Here is a 9,044-nt window from a genome sequence, read left to right on the forward strand (position 1 = left end):
ATAGCAATTTGTGCTTCAAGATTGAAAGTGATAACATCTTAATTGTTGAAGTCTTTGTTGATGATATTATCTTTGGAGGTGATGATGGATTGAGCATGGAGTTTTTTGGTGATATGCATAAGGAATTTGAGATGTCTACGATAGGTGAGATGAATTTTTTCTTAGGTTTGTAGATTTCACAGACTGGAAAAGGTATATTCATATCTCAAACTAAATATGTGAAGAAATTGCTAAAGAAGTTTGGGTTAGATGACTCCAAACATATTGGAACTCCTATGGTCATTGGGTGTAAATTGTCTAAGAATGATGAATCTTTGAAAGCTAATCAAAGTTTGTATAGATCTATGGTTGGTGGAATGCTATATCTTACTCAGACTATGACATGTATTATGCATACTATGTGCATGGTTGCTAGATATCAAACTGATCCGAAAGAGAGTTATGTCATTGATGTTAAGAGGATATTCAAGTACTTGAAGGAAACTGTGGACTATGGTTTGTGGTATCCGAGAAATGATGATTTCATGCTATATGCTTACACTGATGCTAATTGGGCTGGTGATATAGATGACCATAAGAGCACTATCGATGGAGCATCATTTTTGGGTAAGAAATTTGTTTCATGGGCTTGTAAAAAACAAGATTCAGTATCCTTATCTACTACTGAAGCTAAGTACACTGTTGCTTCTAGTAATTGCACTCAAGTAGTTAGGATGAAGCAAATGTTGAAGGATATCAGAGTTATCTATGATGAGCCTACTATGATATACTATGATAATCCTAGTGCTATTAACATGTCAAAGAATCCGCTACAACATTCAAAGAATAAACATGTGTCAATCAAATATCATTACTTGAGAGAACAAGTCAATAAAGAGAAAGTGAAGTTGGAGTATGTATCTACAAAGGAACAAATTGCTGATATTTTCACTAAACCTTTGCTTGTAGATACATTTGTCTATATGAGAGACAAATTAGGGATATCCATCCCTCCTACTAAAAACTAGATGCATTAAGTTGCATCAATCTGGTAAATCTGAGAGCCTTATCTTTCTATCCAAATTGATGAGTTGGTGTTGCTCCTCTAGTGGAGTAGTCTGTGTTTTAGGGGGAGAGATTCCTAAAATTCATGTATCTATTTTTAGGGAGAGTAAGTTTGGTTTTTTGTTTTGAGATCTTTGGCATTGCTATCAAGGGGGGAGAGAGATCATGTGAAAAACTACTTTATCTATCTTGATCTTAGGGGAGAGTTTGTTGGAGATATCTCCTTTATTTGCATTGATTGTTTTTCAAATTCATATGTTGCCATCAATGCCAAATAGGGAGATTCTTGGAGATCGTTGGAAATTGTTGTTGCTAGGATATGTTGTTGTCATTGATGCCAATATATTCCTATGATTTGCTCCGATGATTGCTGATTGAGAAAATCTTATGATCCGGTTTACAGTTTTATTTTGTTGTTGGTGCTTTGTAGAGTTCGATATGTCCTCCAGTATATTTCAGTGTGATCAAATATTGAGCTAAGATTTTAGGATATTATTTGGGATGGTCTTGTGTACCTTCATTTCAGATGGATTGTGATTTGGTTCTCTACAAGTTATCCTTCTTCATGACATTTGTTGACTAGCTATGTTCTTGAGTTTCAGACGTTGACATATGAAGATTTTATAAGTGGTGTTGGTGTATATGTTACTGATGATTCTAATATGCTTGTTGGTGTTTCCTAATCATGTCATTTTTTTTTTTATTATCTACATTGATCAATTGTGTGAGTTATTGGTGGTTTTCATGAACCGATAATGATTTTCATGTTATGTGGTATTTCTGGTGGTGTATCATGTTGTGGTTGATCTGGACATGATTTTTGATGGATTTGAGTGTTTGGGAATTGAATTGGGTCCACGCTATGTTATGTAAACCATTATATCAGTCAGGTGGTTGATCTTTGTATTGTGTAATGTAATTTTGTAATTATGAGTTGAGGGTTTAGCCGACCTTGCTATCAAGGTTGATGATTTGCATATATAAGTGATATTGTCATAATTTGGTGGTAGAGGTTGTGTCTGCATAATCAGAGAGTGGTGTATGTGTGAACAATGATTAATTCTTTGTCATTGTGATTGAGTAGATATTGGTGTTACAAATCAAACATTTGAGCTTAACCAGAACTCTAATTAGGCATTTGGAGATGCTTTTCTTTCAGTTCATTCCTTCTGGATTGTAGTTTAAATCTTTTTGTAAGTCAGTGAGACTTCCCTGAGGGTTGTAGCCTTCGGGGTCGCTAGCTTTTGAGAAGTGAGATCTAGGCATTGTGCCTAAATGCATGTGTATTCCCCATTGTAATATTTTCACATACTACTATAGAGTATCATCTTACTGTGGGTAGGTTCCCAATGTGGTTTTTCATTTAACAAGGTTTTTCACATCAAAATCTTGGTGTTGTGTGTTGTGCTTTTAATTTGCTTATCTTTGTTATTGTAGCAATTTATTAGATTTGTATTTGTAGTTATGTTTGTAGATCCGGTGAGGACTAATTAACCCCCCCCCTCTTAGTCTTCCTTCATTGTTGTTTCCAACACTGTTAGCCTAAGGAGTAGGCACCAGTTTTGCATTTTCCTAGTTAATTTCAAGATCAAAATGCTGATATAAATTCTTTTAATTTTCATGTCGTAGGAGTAGAGTTACCTTAGATATTAGTCCTTATTGGTGATTGAATGAAATTGAACCAAGAAGAATGGCTATTATTCAAGATGAGTAATATTTCCTTTGTATATGAAACAACCATTTTAGATGAGAGCAAAAAGTAACGATAACAAATCCATAAGGAAGCTTTTGCAAGTTATCAATTCCTTTATTATTGTGCAAATTTGAAATAGGATAAAAATTAATGGTGTAACAAAGGGTTAGACAAACTCACATCTAGCTTCAATAGTTAACGCCAAAAATCAACTTGTAATGGGACAACCTAATTGGTCTCATTCAAGTTTATAGAGGGAATTGCCTTGATTTTAAATACATGCAAATATAAAGAATGTAGATTTGTATAGAGTATGGACCACTGAAATTAGTGCAACATCAACAATAGTATTGAGAAAGGAAAGTTGTGGGCAAGTTTTCCATCTTCCATGGTGGCAAGCTATTTGATTGATGACCTTCTAGTACCTTTAAATGTGACTTGAAAACCCCATTGACATCATGAATGACATATGACTTTTCCTTACACAATTGGATCACCATGTGAGACCCAAATTTGTATTAAAATTTCATTTAGAAAATATTTTATCTTTTTTTCTCCAATTTCATTTCACTACAAAATATGAACGACCAGAAGTAGGTAGCAACATATAGGTTGCATTATCCCAAACATTCACCATCCAGGCTATTCATTGATCCTGAAGCCAAAAAGTATAAAACCAATATTAGATTAGATAAAAAAATATTTTAAAACAATATAATATATGGGAATATATAAGGAAGAAGAAAGTAGAATGTTTTGAAAATACACCTTGTTCAAGTTTTTAATAAAATATGAAAAAAATTGTGATCTCTTTCTTCTAATTTGTATGTAACATTCCTAGTATTGTAAGATAAGTTGGTTGTTGCTATGAGAGAATCAAGCTCCACAAAAGCATGATCTTGTTGGCAAGAGATACTGCACAACTAGTCAAGTGTTGTCACTGATGGAAACCCAAGTCAATTATCCTATTTGAATTTCTTTATCTACTTATATGGAAGTTAGATTGGTGATTTGGTTGAGTCCGGCAAGCTAGAACAAAGTATTTGATAGAGTTTTAGTATTTTGGTTAGCACTTCATTTCTATTATATAATATGTATTGCAGATCTAAGGGAAGGTAGTTGGATGTCTAGACTACCCTTATTCCAGAGTTTTGGTATCTAGTGATAATTGGTGTGCAAGTTACAAGCTTCTAAGTACTCATTTTTCGTTTGCCGATGTGTATAAAGCTGACTTGAGTAGTTGATGATTGTGTGAAATTGATGGAGTAGTTTTAGTGATCATTTTCATGATCGAGGATGTGTAGCTGACATATGTGGTAGCATGTGAGCAATTTTTTTTGTACACATAATTGGATTTCAAATTCAGCCGACAAGGTGTACACATTTCAATAATGTTCTAAGTGTTCTTGAGCTGACTAGCAATGGATATGATTTCATGTTGCAACTATATAATACAGATGTATTTGATCAATTTCAGTGTGTAAAAGGTGTTGGTGATTGGTTGTGCATAGTTCCACATGCGTAGGATAGATATCTATGCTTCAGATTCATAAGAGAAAATGAAACAGAGCAATATAAGGTAGAGTGTGAAAAGTGTTCTTATTGTGCTTAACTGAAACTATTATTTGACATTTGTAGATGCTATTTTCAGTTCTTTCACATCAGTGCTTTAGTGATCTGTTGTAATTCATTTGTGAGGTAGTGATCCTTCCCCATGTTGTAGCCCCTCTTTGTTTTGAGTAGTGAGCTCTAGGCAGTGTTCCTGAATGCATGTGCATTCTCATTGTAAAAATAAGATTGAGTATACTCATCTTGTGGGTTTCATCCCCACTATGGTTTTTCCCTTAATGGGGTTTCCATTTATAAAAATATTGGTGTAATGATCTTGTGGTTGTTTTTTCTCTATTCCCGCATCTTTCTTTTAATTAAATGTGCAATAAGTGGTTAAAAGATCAGATTAAAGTTAAAGTTTGCAGAACATTGATTCACCCCCTCTCTCAATGTTCCTTAATTCCAACAGATCTGTCAAATCATGCTTGTATATGTGTTACCCCTTTATTCTATTGTACCAACATAATTGAAGCTCAATGCATTTTGGCCTATCCAAAAAGTCAATGTCATTATGGTAATCAACACCCTATTACCATCCTTTGTATTCTTTGAAGCCTTCCAATGTACTAGGCTCCAAAAGAAACACTTTGTCTTGTTCTTCAAGAAACACCTTTTCTTGTAGTATGCTAAGTGAGAGTTATTGAATTGTTGTCAAACAACAACCTATAATCTGATCCAATTCCAAAGCTAATTGAGACACCCTTTTGTGGGCCCCTCTCATCTCACCTAAAGTAGACCTCATTCCTCACTTTAGTTAGTCTATCTTTGGATAACATTGGATTTGTATTCAACTGACTAACTCAACAAGCTTTAAACATATCCTTACCATCAATCTCTACCAAAGGTTTAACAATTTTATTTACATTCTCATAAATGGAATCTAAAATTTCATCCAACTCATGCCTCCACTCACTTTCCATTATTTTCAATTCAACATGATTTGTGCCACTGAAGACATAGATTGGAATATAGAGTTGGAATGAGCTGGTGGAGAGTCATTGACTACTTCATCCACAACATGGAATGCTACATAATGTTGGTCCTTTATGTTGGTTATTCCAATTTATGTAATATTAAATCTTAAGTATTTACCATCTCCTATCCACAAACAACTAGACTCAGAGGTCAACAAACAAGAATTAACCAAAGGTTAAATTCTTCTACACTTGTAGCTCTACCAAACTAAGGTGGGTATACCTTAAAATTTAAAAAATGCAACACCATTTAAACCATACATTTGACAAATAAGTAGATAATCCTTGTAGACATCTAAAATTAATTATATATTTAATTAACTTGCGGCTTTCTATATAATTAATTAATTAAATTAAATGTTTACCCTTGTTCTTCTTAAAATTAATTAAATTAAATTTAATTAATTTTATCACGATAGCTCAATAGTTAATTTATTAACAAATTATTTTCCCATTCCTCTAAGGTCCTTTAAATCATTATTTCTTCTAATTTTCACTTAGTTAATCAATCTTAATTAATTAAGTGAACCAAAAGTGATTCCTACAAATCATTTTCTCTATTATTTATTTAGCCTAATTAATTCTTCTATAACCATAATTATCATTAGCCCTCAATTTAATATTCCTCCACTCATTCTCTCTCCTCATGGCACATCCTCCTAACTTTCTCACTTGCACTCTAATCCTCTATTAATCCACATTATTGCCCCCATTAATCATTTGCCAATTCCCAATCCCCAAGATTAGGAGAAAGTCAACTCTTTACCATAAATGGATTTTCCCTCTCAACTTCCAAACATTAAATGCACCCACTTTGGTCATGTCAAATGATTTTAAATCCTTTGCACATCCCCATGCCCTCTCTTCCCAAGGAATTATTAATTTCTTTTTCCTTTATTCTTCCCACACATCCCTTATTATTGAAATTTTTAATTCCACTCCTCATTCTCCAAGGAATTTTATATTCCTTTTCCCTTGCCAATGAACTTGGGGATATCTTCCCCATGTACCTTGTAGGATGTGGAGACAATAAATGCCTTTATGGAAAATCTATTGATCCCCACACCTTGTCCTCTCAATCCTCTCCCATTTTCTTTCAATCTACACTCTCCATTTCAAATCAACATTGGCCCTTGATTTGGACCTCCTCCAATCTATAAATTGGAATCTCCTCCCTTTATAATTCATCACATCCTTTATGAAAGTTTATATTGTCCAAGTAAGCCTTAGAAATCATCCATAGCACCCTTCTTATGCCCAAATCTCCACACTTAGACAATTTTCATCTGTCATCCCCATAAAACCATCTTATTGTTGAGTAGTGGAGAGAAATCCACATCCTTCTCAAACAACCAATCCAATCAAGTGAGAAAGGGGTGCATTCCTTGCTTCATCAAAGGTTCAATCTGAAGGAGAAGAGAAGGTATAAGAGTTTTTAATTGCATGTTTTATATTTTATTGGTATTTCTTGATTGTTGTATGCATTTGAACACTCTAACCTTATTTCTTGTCTCCATTTTTGCATGCCTTGAAGGACCCACATCCATTTTAGCATGCCTTGAGGGACCCAAATCCATTTTAGCTAATCTTATTTGTTATTTTTAATCATTTTTCTTGTAGGTTTAGCATATTGACATCCCAAACTACACTTTGGTGTCTAAACAAGTGGTTTCAGTGTTTGCACTAAGATTAATCGACATCTCCGTTCAAATTTAATTTTTTTGTGCTGATCATTTTTTGTAGGTTTGCCGACTAGCGTTTGGATTTTGCTAAATGTTGTCTCCACTTTCTTAGTCTTTTTAATAATTTTATGTAGTTATGTCATTTATTAACCATCAAAAACAAAAAAAAATCAAAATATTATGTTTAAAATTACAAAAACAAATAAATTAGTGGTTTTTCTTTACATTGCATTTAGATTTTTGACAGCAATTCTCGATTTTTAGGTTAATTAGTAAATCTCTTTTAGGAATTAGTTCTTTAGCATCTGTACAAACATTGAAGTCTATGTTACAAAACAACATCTCTACAACTCTATTTTTCCACTTTGTATCTAAAATTTAAACTTTGAATTTTTCCTAGCTAACAACTTTTCGTAGGCACCTACTTCGGTGTTTGCACAGACGTTAATGTTTGCATAGAGACCTTTTGACATCCCCACATGTATATCTTTCCTGGTTGTTTCCAAATTTAAAATTTTAATTTTTTCCTGCATTTTGTCTTTGTGTATTGTTTTCGGGCCTTAAATCTGTGTATGTGCTTGTACTTTAATGTTTGCATTGAAGTAGCAAAATTTTTGTATTCTGATCAAACTTTATTTTTGTAGCCTTTTCATTCAATTGTCCCAGAATCTTAGCAAATTACCAACTTTGTTCTTTGTAGAACATTTGTTAAATATTATTGTTTCCCACTATCTTAGTTTTTTTTTTGCATTTAGATTAGAAAACATTTATATGTGGGACTAAAAGGAACAAGAGTTTTCCATGTTTTGTGTGCACTTGCACATTTGTAGCCCATGGACCTTGTTGGATATTGTTGGTCATTGCTACTACTAGGATATGTCATTGTCATTGATGTCAACATATTCCTATGATTTTCTCTAGTGATTGTTGTAGATAGGAATTTGGAACTCATCAAAGAAAATAGAAATTAGACTAGCTCAATCACAAAAACTAAATTGCAATGATAAGAAATCCTAAAAACATTCAATAGAGATATGAAGACAAGATAATTAAACCAAATGCAAACCATTACAAACACGAATATCTCCTCCATAATTATCCATTGTCCTTCTTTCTCCTTCAAATTGCTTTGTTTGTGGATCTCACCTACAAATGCAAAGGCATAGCATGAAAGCAAGATTGACAAGATGAAATGGCAGCGTAAGGATACTAGAAGCGTGATTGATTTCTCTGAAAATGTGATTAGATTAGATGAAAAAAAGTGATTAGATCCCTTGATTGAAGAAAATCATCCAATTTATAGATAAATTGGAGAGATGACAAGATTAGCACGAAGAGATTTGAAAGGAAATTTCAAATCAAGAATGACAAATATGACAAATTATGACAAAATTGACATTTTCTATGCAAGATTGATTGATTGACAAATTATGACAAATTGACATGCAAGATTGATTGATTGACAAATTATGACAAAATTGAAATGCCATTCCCATGAATTTAGGGGAAATATTAGAAAAATAGGAGAAATAGAAAATTAGGTTTAGAAATGATGAATTGGAAATCAGGAAATTAGAAATTGATGAAAATTAGACAAATTAGGTAAATTAATTAATAATTTTTCATTCATTAATTACTTCACAAAAAGAGGGGGAATTAATTAGCCAATTAAATAAATATTTAATTGTGACAAGAAGACTTAGGATAAATAAATAAATTATTTAACCTAGAGGGAAAATGACAAACAAGATTAAATGAACAAATCATAAAATCCTAGAAGATGAATTAGAAATGCAAGGATGACAATTAGGTCTTGACAAAAGATAATTGATGTAGGGTCGATCATGATTCTGATTTTGATTGACAAAGGACCAGTGTTGATAAATGATTGAGATTGATTGACAAAAATCAATGACAAATTGACCAAGATTGACAAGGAGATCAAATTGATAGGAGCCAATTGACGAGGAACAATGACTAATTGATCCAAACTGACATGATTGAAAAGTACAATGATCGATGACGAATCGATCGCAAAAT

The sequence above is a fragment of the Cryptomeria japonica genome, chromosome 8, assembly GCF_030272615.1.
Source record: "Cryptomeria japonica chromosome 8, Sugi_1.0, whole genome shotgun sequence".
Lineage (NCBI taxonomy): Eukaryota > Viridiplantae > Streptophyta > Pinopsida > Cupressales > Cupressaceae > Cryptomeria > Cryptomeria japonica.